This window comes from Athene cunicularia (assembly GCF_003259725.1).
Source record: "Athene cunicularia isolate RWA chromosome 2 unlocalized genomic scaffold, athCun1 chr2_part1, whole genome shotgun sequence".
Lineage (NCBI taxonomy): Eukaryota > Metazoa > Chordata > Aves > Strigiformes > Strigidae > Athene > Athene cunicularia.
Genome location: NW_020799095.1, coordinates 102,772,189 through 102,784,805, shown reverse-complemented (window position 1 = coordinate 102,784,805; position 12,617 = coordinate 102,772,189). Strand labels below are relative to the sequence as shown.

At 39.3% G+C, this 12,617-nt stretch overlaps 1 protein-coding gene across 1 annotated transcript in view; it reads right to left on the bottom strand.

Moving 5' to 3' along the window:
* GREB1L (GREB1 like retinoic acid receptor coactivator) overlaps positions 1-7,552 on the bottom strand; it is a 138,286-nt gene extending 130,734 nt beyond the window's left edge. Inside the window, exon 1 of the mRNA XM_026841752.1 lies at positions 7,493-7,552. The gene's annotated coding sequence lies outside the window, so the exon portion shown is untranslated. The remainder of the gene's footprint in view (positions 1-7,492) is intronic.
* Between the last annotated feature and the right edge of the window lie 5,065 nt (positions 7,553-12,617).

Here is a 12,617-nt window from a genome sequence, read left to right as displayed (position 1 = left end):
GGGGTATGGGGGAGGGGAAAGGTTGTGACAGCATGTGGCCTGCAAATGCTTTATTTACTCCCTCCTCAACTACTGTTTGCTTTAGCCAGCTGAAGACCTTCCGCGGGACACAGCCTAGCCTATTTTCACTGGGTATTTCATATACTCCTTTAATACAAACGCAGACACCGGTTAGCACCGCTACTGTGGTTAAGCAGAGCCCCAGCCTCAGGCTGCTTCGAAGGCAAAGGGCCTTGGACTTTCGAATCCATTTCACCACAAAGCCATCTCAGTGGAGACACTGCCTCATCTCTCCGCACATGGCAACCAGATCTCGCAGGGAAACCATAGACTGAGACTCTGAAATTCAATTAATTAAAATCAAGTTAACTGAAATCAAACAGAAGGTTTAAATGCAAAAGTCAAATTAATAACTGTTTCTGTATATGCCAAGAACACATTTGTCTAAAGCTTACTGACAGAAGCATGAAGCTCAGCAGCCCAAGGTCCTGACAGGAGACTTGAAAAGGCCCCTCTAGGGTCAGCCACAGAAGACCATAACAGCTAATCATTACTGTAATATAGTGCTCAAAAAACTCCCAGGATGACCACCACCTTGCTTTAGAGACAGGGAAACTGAGGTGCAGAAAAGCCATGTTACTCAGTGGCAGAATTTGGAAGTAAAACCAGATCTTCTACAGACCCAAGTCGCCACTGTAACATTCAAATGAAAGCAAGTTATTAATGTAAATTCACGGCCAACATCAACATTTTTACAGATCTTTTTTCTTGCCTCTTTACAGCTTAGTGAGAGCACTGTAGCTGAAATCCAGGTCTTTACTGAAACTAGTCTCTCTGATTAGGCACTGATAGTTATCCCAGAGTTATTCAGGAACAGATATACTTGTTTTTCTAACACACTCAGAATTTGCCTAAATAAGACATGAAAAAATGTCAATTTTTCTCTAATACATGTTAGTAATTTGGCTACAGCATATTAAATGAATGATGTACTGTGACAGTTTTGTTTCTTTTGAACATCAGTGTAAATGGTGTGAAATACACCATGTCAACAGCAGCTCCATACCCTCTACATGGTAGTACATAATCCATCATATGGGAAAAAACCCTGCATTGTAGTTTCACATAAGCATTTATCATAGTTTTAGAAGAGACTTTTTCTCTTACATTCTCAAATGTATGTCCTTTACACCACACTGCCATGATAAGAGAGAAATAACCACGTAAGAGGTGAAACAAAGGTTATTTCCCTTTTCCCTCTAAAGTATGCCATCGTACTTTTGTCCAGGGACCAAAGAAACTTCCATATTCCTTGGTCAAGGAGGAATCCTCAGACACACTGCATGTTTTTTGGTCAAAAAGTAAAAGGATGCAAGTTTATCTCAAATCTCCCTCAATAACTCTATAACTTTATTAAGTGAGGTCTGCGCAACCTACTTTCCAGTATCTTTTTCACAACAGATCTCCTTTGGATTCTCCAGCTCTTCAACTATTAGTTTAGAACTCCAGGTCTTCTAACTCAATCTATTAAACTTGTCTCTTTACATTGAACTAAGCCATTCTCCAGCAAAATAAAGCATGTATCTGTAAATGACCTAAACAAATCCCCATCTTTTTTGGTATGGACCATAATAGCAGTTTGCCACGTTCAGAACACAATAAAATTCCTCAGTTACCTCTGACCTGCTCTGGTCAGATGTACTAAGCCTAAAATGAAGTTACAAAAACATGTTTTCTCAACAGCAAGTAAATCAGTAGTAGCAGAAGTGGAACCCAAAGATTAATTGAGTATCAAAATCATAATAGTGCTTCTCTCCAGTAAAGCATGAGAAGAGAAACAGAATGAAGAACAGTGATCAGTTAAATGCTCTGTTAGTAAAAATAAGTCTAGCTGTAGAAACAAAGAAGGAATTACAAAACATCAGGGATAGGTAAGCCAGTAATGACTGCAGGTAGATTACTGCCTCATTTCCAAAACAAAGAAAAACATAATGTGAATATTATCCTTCATGTGGCTATATGATGACATTGCATTTAACTGTTTAGTCAACCCATTTCAAAAGAGGTCATTGCTCTTAAACTATTTTCTCATTATAGTTTGGGACTATTTTTCCTGGCACACATAATGGCAGTACAGACACAAGAAGATTCACCAGTGTATTCTCTTATCTCTGCACACTGGCTGAAAAAAAAACACAGTTGATGTGATTTACTTCAGATCAGAAAGGCACTGTGACGACACACAAAATAGAATTCATTTTCAACAAGCATTTTTTTAAATGAGAAATTTATCAGTCCCTCTCAGCATGAACTGCACTTTGGAACAGGGAGGACAGAACTGTTTTAATGAATTCATTCTGAGGCCAGCCTCCTTCCAAGCATATGGCCTCGAAAACATTAGTTTTCTGTCCTTGGGGCAAAGGATTAGTTGTGAATCATAAAGCAGTTCTGCTCTCTAGCCCTTGTTAACTTGCCAGTCAACTTCTTCCTAAAACTGAGTTTCTCCAAGAACATTCAATCTCTAGTTGCCAATTTCTAGTTCTTCTCTCCCCCTTGCTGTGTTTTTTATAAAACATCAACTTCCCACGGTTTACTCATAATCATTTGGAGCAGGAAAAGGTATGCTGTCATCCAGCCTCTATTCCTCTTTCCATAATTGGAACTAAAAAGCACAACACCCTTCTTCCCACACTTGGCTCTTTTTCCTCTACATATGGAGTATGTTCAACTAGAATATGCAGCCTACATACTGAATCATCACACAAGAATCAGTGTGTGCAGAAAAATCATACAATAACAGAATCACAAAATGGTTTGGGTTAGAAGGGACCTTAAAGATCATCTAGTTCCAACCTTCTACTAGACCAGGTTGCTCAAAGCCCCGTCCAACCTGGCCTTGAACACTGCCAGGGAGGGGGCAGCCACAGCTTCTCTGGGCAACCTGTTCAAGTGCCTCACCAGCTTCACAGTGAAGAATTTCTTCTAATCTAAATTTATCCTCTTTCAGTTTAAAACCATTACCTGTTGTTCTATTACAACAGGCCCCACTAAAAATGTCCTTCCCCATATTTCCCGTAGGCCCCCTTTAAAAAGTACTGGAAAGCCACTATAAGGTCTCCCCGGAGCCTTCTCTTCTCCAGGCTGAAGAACCCCAACTCTCCCAGCCTGTCCTCACAGGGGGGGTGTTCCAGCCCCCTGGTCATCTTTGTGGCCTTCTCTGGACCCACTCCAACAGGTCCATGTCTTTGTTATGCTGGGAGCCCCAGAGCTGGACACAGAACTCCAGCTGGGGTCTCATGAGAGCAGCGTAGAGGAGGAGAATCACCTCTCTCGACCTGCTGGTCACACTACTCCTGATGCAACCCAGGAAACGTTTGGCTTTCTGGGATGCAAGCACACAGTGCTGCATAATAGTAACAAATAAATCATACAGACACAGATAACAACTCAGTTATCAGAAAGGTGCACAACTGAGAACAGCAGTTCCCAAACCACACCAGTTAACAAAATAATAAGTAGAACTGATTGACTGAAATAACAAATACCTCCTTTTTATGCATGCTTTATTTTAGTCCTGAAAAAGGTTTTAAATTACTGGGCTTATTTTAAGTCTCCTTAGCATAAAATGTTTGATTATAAACATTAAACTAGAAAGACTTATTTTAGACAATGCACCAATGTCAATCTATCAGGTATCATTACCCTTTGATGCTCAATCTTCCATCCCAGTCAGACCAAACAACCTCTTACAGAGTTACTCAAGCTTTGCAGCCTTCCTATTAACACATGCCCAGTGACGCCTCAATTACCAGACCATTTCTGGGTTGCCACCCAGTAACATGACAAGACCTGCAGACTGCTGCCAATAACAGAACTCAATGTGTCTCTCCATTGATGTGAGTGACTGCATATGCAATCAGCATGTATTTCTGAGGAGATACAGAAGGGACACCTAGCACACAGCAGAAGAATGGACAGAAAGAAGACAGTGGAAAGCAGGTTACCAAAACAGTTCATGCTTACAGTAGCCTATTCCTTGAGTATGTTTGCAAAGCCCTTGAGCCAGATGAATTGTTTCAGGCAGCTGTATCTTACCAGTAGGTAAATACCACCTAGTTTTACAGGTTTTACACTACCTCAGTTTACAACAAACAACAGAATCACAACATAATTCAGGTTGGAAGGGACTTCTGAAGGTCAAGCAGTCTAACCTCACACTCAAGGCAGAGGCATACCGGAAATCCTATGAAAATAAACCACTGTTCTGATCTATTTTGGTTCATGGCTGATCTGAATCAACAGTTTTGACTTAATAACATGTCAAATTTACATGTGAGGTTTTCAGTAATTCTCAGCTAGACTACAATGAAACAAGAACTGAAGGTCTGTTTCTTCAAAAGTGCGAGGCAGAAAATACATTTTTTCTCAAAGAAAACTGAATGTTTTATTGAAGCAAATACTTTACCTGTTACCCAATGCACAGTTTTTGCAATTTGAACAAACTACTAATGAATTACAAAGCAAAGATCCAGTCATGGGTCAAGGTTATACACTGAGGTGCATGCTGTACTTGTTTATATACTGAATCAGAATAGAGAACACAAGCTTAAGATATCAGTATCATCAGACATCAGAAATATAAAAACTATGCAGCATCTGCTGCATTCCTCTCTTTTTCAGCCTTAAGACCCTGAACTGCATGTTACTGAATTCAAAGTTGAGCCCCATTTTCACAGGGCAATTCAATTAAAAAGCATCTGAAAAACTACTGTCTTTTGAAAGTACATCCCAGTTCCAATTCTCATTTGTTACACTGCTGGGACAACATTCTTCCAAGTGTGGTGATCAGAAGCAAACCTTTATTTTTTTTTTACCTACAACGCTAGGATGAATTTTTCAACTGTTCTGAACCTACAGGTTATATAGATTTGCCTTTTTCAGCAGGAGGAACTCTGGCAACACACACATGTAACTTCACAAGTTCAGCTCAGCAGTTAATCTGCCTGGCTTTAGCACATAATCAGAAATGGATTTACTACAGTGACAGCAAATGGAGCTGAAAACCTACACTGCACTGTGTAGGAGAGTGCTTAACCCCTATCACAAGCACAGCCTCCCTCTTTCTACACCAAATTCACATCACAACTGGAATCACCTCAAAGCCAAGCTTGACAGAAAGCTAGCCAGCTGTGCTGCAGATGCAAATTAAGCATCCATCTGCACAGCCACCAGGCACAAGGCATCTCCCAATAAAACCACCATGATGGACAGTGAGCAAGCAAACACTGTTCATTATGATAACTGAGAGAAGCCAGAAGAATGCTGCTTTTTTTTTTTTTCCTCAGGCTTTTCTGCCACAAGGTCACATCTGCTGTTCAAAATTAAAGTGTTTTTTGGTGACAGCTTTTATTTAAGAGCTTCTGAGGCATACTCTTTTGAATAACATTACTAGTGACACATCTACTACACACTAAGAACTCCTGGTCTAGTCATACACACGTATAAAGGCAAACTGTGAACACAATGTTAGAGTTCAGATCAGTATAAGCCACCTCAGCCAAATAGGCTTTAAAGAATCTTATGACCCAGTAAGACATTGGAACATTAAGATATTCGACCCCAGCATTTCTAATTCATGTCCCTCTCTTTCATACATACATATATGTGCATGCACTCACATACACACTATTCTCTCTAGTTTGTCTACAACTTAGAAGGACTTCTAGGAGGCAACTGCCTATGCATTTCCCATGCAACACCCAAAACACTCTCAGGCATGTAGTAAGAAAGAAGGATATTACCAAGTTAGTGCTACAAAAAAAAAAAAAATCTTTAGATGTCTTGCTGTTTCACAGGAAAGATTCCGTAACTCTTGAAACAAAAGCTTGCAACAGCTAACGTTTTAATCTTGATGCCCTTGAAATCCAGCTTGCCTCCCACATCTGCTAAAAATCGCGATTGTGGGGACCTGGAGGAAGGAGGTGAAATAATCCGGCAGGCAAGTTATCTTACCCTTCTTGAAGAGGCTTGGAAACTGAGCTGACTCTCCTAATCCCCCCAAAATTTGGCAAGAGCTAATCTTCAAAATTTACTGAAACTGCTGCAATCAGGACTGTGAGGATATGCATATTTTTCACTCTGAACTTTTGGTTTAAAATACCCTGTCAGTAGTTCTGTGTGCCTCTATTCAAGGCCTTAAAGTCTTCTTGGATGGCTTTGCCCTTTCCCTCCCCTATGCTTAGGTTTTCTTCAAAATTGCTCCACTCTGAGCTCATACTATCACTTAACTAATCCACCTAATTTCTTATTGTTCTCACAGCCAGAATCTTCCCTCTAAGAGATTAAGATTAAAAAGAGTAGCAAAATGTTTTAACATTTCATCTATAAAAATAAAATTTTGAAAGCATATTTTACAAGACCAGGAAACCACCACATTATTAAGTGTCACATACACAGCTGGGAGGAAGCTGTTTCCCTTTGCTTGATCCAGTGAAGGGCATTGTAGCTGTAAAAATCAAAACTAATTCCCGGTTTTCTCAAAGGAATCACCTAGTTACACTAAGAATTTTATTCTGTATAAGTGGTTTAAAGAAATTACAAGATGAAGCTTTCTTTATGAAACAGCTGTTCTCAAAGTGAACTTAAAGTGTGAAAGGACAGGAGAATAAAGCCACCTAAGGGTCTCAAGGCACACAGAATCTGTGGCTCTTCCTGACAAACCAGAGGGAGATGATCAGTGGAGGCAGGAACAAAAGCAGTAAAAGGAAATGGCATGATCTCCTGAATGACAAGACTGAGAAGCAATCGTACACTGTGAAACACCATATTACAACCAACACCTTATCACCAAGGAGAGAGTAAGCAGAGAACAGCCACAAAGTACTATACGAGCAGTGGAAGGGAATAGAGCACTTGGCTCTCTGCAAATCCCAAACTGACAGCCATCAAGACAAGGTTTTGTCACATATGCTCTTCATCCTGAGACATCAGTAACATGGGTAGACAACAGTAACGCTTATAAAAAACTCTGCTGTGAACATCCCTATTTCACCAGTGAGTCCAATGTAAAGAGGTACTTGCCCAGGTTCCTTGCAGCGTTGGAATGAGCTGAACTCAGCTATTGGGAACTGCTCTTCCTTACCACTACAACATCTCTCTAAAGTGGGTACAATGGAGGAAGCTCCAAAGAGCTCAGATCTCACTAAGCCAAGGATGCTGTGCCACATTTCAGTTTTTAAAAAGTGGTGATTGCCTCTTTCCTATGCAGACTGTAGAGGATCAGACACATAACAATTTCCAAACACTCCACTAATTACTCTCAACTGATACAATAAGGAAGGGACCATACAACTTTGAGTATACAGTCTCATTGAGCATTGGCATTAAAATTGCATATGAACCATCTTCATCTTTAGACAGCTGGAATTAAGGGGGGGGGGGGGGGGGGGGGGGAGGATTCCACCAAATTAAAACATTAAAAATAAAAATTTACCTCTCAAACCCCCAGATAAGGTCTCCTTAGGTTTTCTTATGTCTAGAGATCTGAGAGTCTACAAGAAAGCAAATTTTAAAGTTGGAGGTAGCATTACAAAAGGAAGGGGGGGAAGCCTGATGTCTTTCAAATGTGTAAAACGTTGGAAGGAAAATGTTTCATATGCACAGTAATTCTTCTTTAAGACGACAAATTTAAATGGTGTATGGTTCTAGAGAAAAACAGCAGCCTAAACTGTTTTTCGAAGAAGGCTACTTATTTCTCTGAAATTCTGGTGGTGTACACTCCATCCAACAGAGAAATTGGTGCTGTGGAGGGAGATGCAGCAGAATTCAGTGAAAAAAGACAGAGGTACTAGCAGAATGTTCAATTGCATTTGCCACCCTAAATACATCCATTTAAAATAGTCAGCCACTTAACCTTAACAACTTCACACTGTACGTTTTTGGGAAGTCCTATTAACTTTGGTGAGATGCACAGACACGTCTTCATTTAAAAAAGAAAAAACCCACTAACTTCTTCACTTGTCTCAAAGTGCTCTGCTCAGATCATGCCAACAGTCTTGAAAAAAAGCTTATTAGACACTATGATGGAGATAGGAGACAGAGGAGAATCTCTGCATAGCATTTTATAAAACTAGTCACTCCAGGCGTGTTGATGGAACCACTACAACAGATGTCTGGTAATCTCTTAAGTAACAGTATCTTAAGTCTGCCCACACTGTTTTGCTGTTTGTAGCTCCATCAATTTGAAAAACTACCTCAGAATAACCTCTCTAAAACCTTACATGGGGAATATTAATTGAAGGTTTCTATCAGATCTTGTCATACTGACAGGCTGCTCCCTACCATCTTACTCTTCTGGGGATTTTACGTTACAACATACAGTTCCTTCCATCTTTTAGATTTTATGAATATGTTATTAGTTACTGTAGTATAACTAATGCAATAAACAAAATTAAATTTAAATTAATAAAAGCATTTGAGAATACATGCTGTAAGATCTTCAGATCAGGTACAGGCATCGTTTTTTGTTAAACCTCTGAGGTGCCATGGAACTTAAAATGCTAACTCAGTGAGAATTACATTAAATAGACTTCAATGAAAGTAGTCATTTACACAATTCTCTGTGGCCTCTCATGTCCCAGAAGAATTTTACAGAAGCTGTAGCATTACTGTGTGACAGAGTAAGACAACAGAAACCAGCTGACATGGCTTCAGGAGGCACCCAGAACAAAAATAATTACATTTTAGTGTCTATCACTTAGGTTGGAAAAGACCATTAAGATCATTGAGTCCAACCATAAACCTAACACTACCAAGTACATCACTAAACCACATCCCTAAGCATGGTGTCTACACGTCTTTTAAATACCGCCAGGGTGGTGAGTCAACCACTTCCTAGGGCAGCATGTTCCAATCCTTGATAACCCTTTCACTGAAGAAATTTTTCCTAATATCTAATTATCTCCCTCCAGCATAATTTGAGGCCGTTTCTTCTTATCATATTGCTTGTTATTTGAGAGGAGAGACCAACACCCACCTCGTTACAACCTCCTTTCACATAGCTGTAGAGAACTGTAAGGTCTCCCCTGAGCCTGCCTCCCTTTCTCTAGGCTAAACAACCCCAGTTCCCTTAACCACTGCTCATAAGAATTGTGCTCTAGACCCTTGATCAGCTTCGTTGCACTTCTTCAGACATGCTCCAACACCTCAATGTCTTTCTTGTAGCGAGGGGCCCAAAACTGAACACAGGAATCAAGGGGCAGCCTCACCAGTGCCGAGTACAGGGGTCAGATCCCTTCCCTGTCCCTGCTGGCCACGCTATTGCTGACACAAGCCAGGATGCCATTGGCCTTCTTGGCCCCCTGGGCACACTGCTGGCTCCTGTTCAGCCTGCTGTCGACCACCACTTCCAGCTCCTTTTCCACCGTGCTGCCTTCCAGCTGCTCTTCCCCACGTGTGTAGCGCTGCATGGGGTTGTTGTGACCCAAGTGCAAGACCCAGCACTCAGCCTTGTTAAGCCTCATACAGTTGGCCTCAGCCCATTGATCCAGCCTGTCATTTCTCTAAGGAACTCCATACTTCTATTTGATACTTCCAAGCCAACAATAACTATACAAATCTGGCTATTCTCATTGTGAATAAACACTGTTTCAAATTTCTGTCATCCACAAGTTCTTCCAACAAATATTCTGTGTTTTTTTCTTTTGGATTATAAAAAAAACACTGTAAGCACCTTCACCACATGGCTCCTTGTTTTTGGGTCATCTTCACCACCCACCTGCAAGTTCAAATCCATTAATGGGGGCTATACTAGCCATGCTCAGAGTTGAAGATGAGCCTCTGCAATGACTCACTGAAAATTCATTTACTAGTTCTCTCCTTATTATATGAGAATATTTTCAGAGGTTTTAGAAACAAGATATGTTTGGGATATACAAGACATAAAATTGGTCCATTAAGGTATCTCCACATAGAATACAGCATGAAACCAAATGATTAGGTTTAGAATTTTTTAAAAAATGAAACAAACTATATTAGGCAAAAGTGTTTTGAACAAATATTCTTGCAAGCAACACTTTTCACAACACTTCAAGGAATGTCATGACAAGACAGGATTTGAGGAAAGTCAATTTTAGAGAAAATAACAACACATTAATTGTAAAAATTTTGTGTTGTTTTATGACTGCCACTGTAATCTGTTTCAGAGTATTAGAAATATCTTAACCACTTCCTATATCTAACGAACTCTAGTTCGCGGGACTAATTCTCTAAAAGACATCATTGTCAAAATGTCAAGGCTTATTACTCCTTCATTAGTCAGTCTTCTCAACAATCCTCCTTCTTGCGATTCCATTTTAGAAGCAAAGGAAAATGTGTCTTCTGCATTATGTGTGAGAAATGACTATGCAAGAATAGGTGTCATGTCTCAAAGAGCCTGTCTGCAGTATAAAACAAAAACCTTGAAATGTTGTTTACATTAATGATTTCACAATCCTTTTTTACAAGAGTAAAGATGCAATGCCTTAATATCATGTCCAAACTCCAGGTTTTGTTAATTACATCCTACCTACCTAAATGCCCCCTGTAGTTTCAATTAGACATGGTATTCTTCTTCACTTCCCGTCTTGATTATTGTGCACTGTTGCTAAGCGCTAGTTAACAGTTGCCACATTCACCCAAAGTTGGCTGCACTTCAGTGGTCATTCAAAGAATTAAATACAAAACATATGGTACAGAACCATACAAAGCATAAAAGCACTTTTAAAAACCACTCTAAAATGCTTAATATGAAAGATACTGCAAAAGGTTACACCGCTGGAAGAAAAATCCTTACAGTTCAACACCCACTTGAAATTTCCTAGAAACACTGAAAATCATAAAGAAATGCATTCAATCTTTTATCTAAGTAAGATTTCCTAGAGTATACTTTTGACATTATACTGAGTCTAGTTTTACACTGAATGAACAGCCTCATAATACGTAGATTTTTCCAAATTTGCCTTAAAAAATAGTTTCATTCCCTATATCTCATTACAACTAATTAGAGTCTCCTAAATTACACTATCAAGTTTTCTTCTTCCTTGTATCTGCAAAATACTTTGGACATGACTTGCTGAACTGCCAAATATCAATGCCAATAGTTATGTGTTTAAGAAGACCTTGAACCGAATGTGCTTTTTCGAATTCTAGACAAACTTTTCACACAGTCAGATCACCTCTCCTTTCATCTGTGATGTCCTCATGAGATCTTAAGAAACTTCACATATTTTAATTATCCCAGTAAAAGCTCAGTAATCAAGTTGCCTATTACGGTGTATTTCCTCTAGTATTACATTCTGGACTTAAAAACTGCCTTACCAAAAAATTATTGCTATTTCTGATCCTGATCACTATTTGTGCTTTCTACAGCCAAACCCAACCAATAAAAATTCCTGGTACGTACATATTGGTTTTTATAAATAAATTATTTTTCTGTTAAACACCTTAGCCAAAAACTTGTTTCGCACAAACACTACTAGTAATAAACAAAAACATATACTGTATTTGTTATCTGTAAGATGCATTATTAAACCTTCAGGGTTGAGAGCCCAACCCTTTAAACATGTAGGCACATATTGAACATTAATAATTGATTTTCTGGAGCATTTTCTTGGAAATACTTGAGAATTCATGAGAAAAAGTATGCATACATTCAAAATCCACAAGTATCAAAACGAGGAATAAATAAACATTTCTCAACAGCTCTGAGAATCCTCACACAATCCTTATTCCTTTACAAAGAGGTATTTAGAAAGTTAATCCACCAGCTCATAAGCAAATTCTTCAAGATAAAGTTTAATTTTTCCAAAGAGTTTTTTTTTTAGTCCCACTAGCGCATATGTAATAAACTTTTCAAACCCTTGTTTTTCTTTACAGGGCATATCCCGTAACAAAAACTAAACTTAAGTGTGCCTAACAATATTTAGAAGTGCAGAAAGCTTTAGTTGTCCTCTCAGAGGTCACATATATAACCATATCAGCAACTGAAATACGCACCTACTCCCTTCACTCTCAGCTCTAAACAACAGTAATAACTGGGGAAAAAAAACCAAACTTCAGTTATTCCTAGTCAGGAAATAAAAGACAGCACTTTCTTCTTCAGCAGCCTTTTATTTCAATCTTTTAAAAAGTTCTTATTTTTAATGAAGTCTTATTCTTAATAATCTTATTTATAATGAAGTATGAAGAATACGGAATAATATTTCAATAATACTTAACATCGTTCAGTGGAAAAGTCATGAGCCGCCAATTCAAATAAAGCCACAGAGAAATATGTAAAAAAAAGTCAGATATTCAGGGTATTTAAAGCAAACATACTGACACGCAGAAGACGAGGGAAATATTTTCTCCACCAGGTAACTTAAGTCTCCTGCACTTCAAACACATCTGACCGTCCTGAATATAAATATTTGCATGCTGGAGGCCTAAACAGACAGCAACCCTTGGCCCACCCTCTGGGTTGGCCGAAATCCTGTGGTTTGAACAAAATTTTCATCCTTCGGGGCGATCTCAGGAGAGCCGGGGGAAGCGTTGGGGCAGGCAGGGCCGGCTGCCGGCGGCACCTCGCCGCTGCCGAGGGC